Genomic DNA, 2913 nt, shown 5'->3' on the forward strand with positions numbered 1-2913 from the left:
ATAATATTCCCTCTTCTCTATTCTCTACCTCACTCCTTCTCCTTGCCTCACCATTGATTTGTTTTAGTTCTTGTGAAAAGTAAACAAAAAATATAAAGAATGACAGGAATTCAATCCATAATTGAAGCTTGGGATTTAGTAGAGGGTGGAGTTCAGCCACCTGTCACATCCTGGTTTCCAAACAGAATAAAAATTGATTTCTCTGCATTATGTTGTAGAGACACAATCTTCTGAACCAAAGGTTAACTTAACATTCCTTACTTTGCATTTCTTGCTTGTTTTCTGGCTTATTTCTGACTCTTAACTATATTCACCTCTGCCTCCTCTCTGCCTCTCCTTTCTCTCAACATTTATTCTTCTTCATTCTGTACTCCCACTTTTTATACACCAAGTGACTCTGTTTAATTATTAACATGACCCACAAGTTAAAAAGCAAAAGAGACACATCTTTTAATACCAACTACTTTAAAAAAGATCCATCTTTAAAAGTGAGTATTTTTAATAAGGTTACTTGAAGATCTAAAGAATTTATGAATACCACATATATGTTCTATATGCACATTTTATAAAATTCTAAAATTTTCCATATGTATATGTGCATGAGTATATATATATACACACATACATATATGTACACACTCATAGGTATATATCAGTGTGTGTATATTTACCTGCTTTGCTTTGAATAATTACAGAACTCTAATTACATAATTTTTAGAATTATGGTAGTCATATACACTTTAGATCCCAATGGTCTACAACAAAATAGAGAATGTAAGTTATACAACTGAGAATAGTGCAGCTAGACTCTCTGCTCAAGACAGAGCATTTTTGACAATTTCATCAGGCCTCATTATATGGGAACCTAAGGACTTAGATATCTTAATCCATAGTTTGAACATAATCATTTTAAATGAGTTTTATGATATATCTCTGTTCCTCAAGCTCACTGCTATGGCCAGTCTCTGACCCAGGACATATACATGTCCAGTGATGTCATTTTATTTTCTTGTTTCTGTGTCTAGATATTTAAAAAAGAGAGAGAGAGAGATGTGTTGTTTTTCAACGATGAGAGAATAAATATGGGATGGAGTGTTATGTTAAAATGTTAGTCTTCAACTCCCAGCCACACCAGTATTTTCTTTTCCCCTATATTGACTAGTGACTCTCAGCAAAGCAGATACTCTTGGGAAAAAAAGTGTTGTTTATACAAAAAAAAGTGAACAATTCAGAATGAAGATCTTTTACTAGATCATACACAAGTCACTAAAGTAACTAAAAGTGGGGTGTGGACCTGGCTGAATCTAAAATGATCATCTTAGTCTTTGCAGCAATCCAATTACCATTCATTTATATCAGCAACTTCCTCCTGCTCTGCTTGCATGAATGATTAGGCCCTGCTTTATCTGACTTCCTCTCCCTGAAGGTTTTGAGAATAATAGATTCCTTCCTTGTTTAAAAAAGAAAACAACAAATCCTCTTTATAGTGTGTCCCTGAAATATCAGTCATTTCATCTCATCTCAGATTCTCCTTTTTTTCCAGATCTTATGCCTGCTTCTCTTTTGCTGACCTTCAAAAGAGCTCTCTCACCAAGACTGTTTTTCTATGAATGACAGTTATTGAAAATTGCTAGAATTGACTCTCATGCTGAAGCTTAAGACTAGTGAAGCCTAATTTTCACTCCTAACTTTTATAGTTCCCCCTGGTACAATTTTGAACTCAGGGTTCTCCAAGCTTCGGAAGGTCATCCTAAGGCCAGGCTACTACATGATTACACAGAGTGGACCAATAATCAACTATTTCCTCTAACCATTTCACTGATTTTTTCCTCTTCAAATCCAATCAGAATGAGAACTTATAAATGTTCCCTAGACTCATCCACTAAACACGCTCCATCAATCTCCTCTTTTCCGAGATTTTTTTCATTTCCTTCTCTTAGGCAACACTTAATTTGATTCAACTTCCCACTTATTTGAACTCCCTCCTTTTTTTAAACAGAAGCAAATAGAATATGCTTTCTCAGATCTCTCATTATTTTATATGAATCCTATTTCAATGTTTGCTCATCTTTCTTCATCCTTTAGCAACTGCCATGGTCATATTATTCTCACCTTTACTACAAAGCCATAGGTAGAATGTGCTATGTTTATTTCAATATATTTTCTTGGAGTCTTTTTTCTACATATGTTGCATAACCATAATTGTTCTCCTCCTAAAGTATAACCCAACATTTCCAAGTGTTATTTTAATATGACTAGTGACCCAATATCTCTATGAAGAACTGGAGCCATTAAGTTTTTTCTCTTGTGATTGTTTGTTCTTTGTTGCATTGTTAATAACTATCTCTCCAAGTATTAATTAAAATTGTCAAAGTCTTCATGATATTTTCTTTTTAACCTCATTCTTTCTTGATACCATCTTCCATGTTTCCTCCACATATAAACACACTCAGATGGAAGCACATACATGTGCAAGTCAGTAGACAAGAAGTAATATGCTTTGGTTGTTTTTGTTTTAGTGCCAATCCATAGTAATGAGAAAGTGATGGAAAGAGTGGACAAGTATAATGACAGAAACACTACATTCTAGAACTAAGAATGAGCTTAAGAGGAACAAAATAAAGAGAAATATGACAAAGACCCAACAGAGAAAAACTGGCTGCTTGTCTTATAACAATTTAAATAATAAGAGCTGAAGTTATAAAAAGCACACTGCAATTTGCATCTACCAACATTAGTAGATTATTATCTGTGACCCAGCTGACCTGACAAAGAGATTATCTACTCTCACACTAAACTGTAAAGACCATATATGTACTTGCCTTAAAATTTTTTTGAACCTAGCAACCTAGAAAACTGAACCAGAAAATTACTGTATATTTCATCCTCATATTTTTATGCATTTAAATAGCT

Source organism: Capricornis sumatraensis, chromosome 9 (genome assembly GCF_032405125.1).
Source record: "Capricornis sumatraensis isolate serow.1 chromosome 9, serow.2, whole genome shotgun sequence".
NCBI classification, from domain to species: Eukaryota; Metazoa; Chordata; class Mammalia; order Artiodactyla; family Bovidae; genus Capricornis; species Capricornis sumatraensis.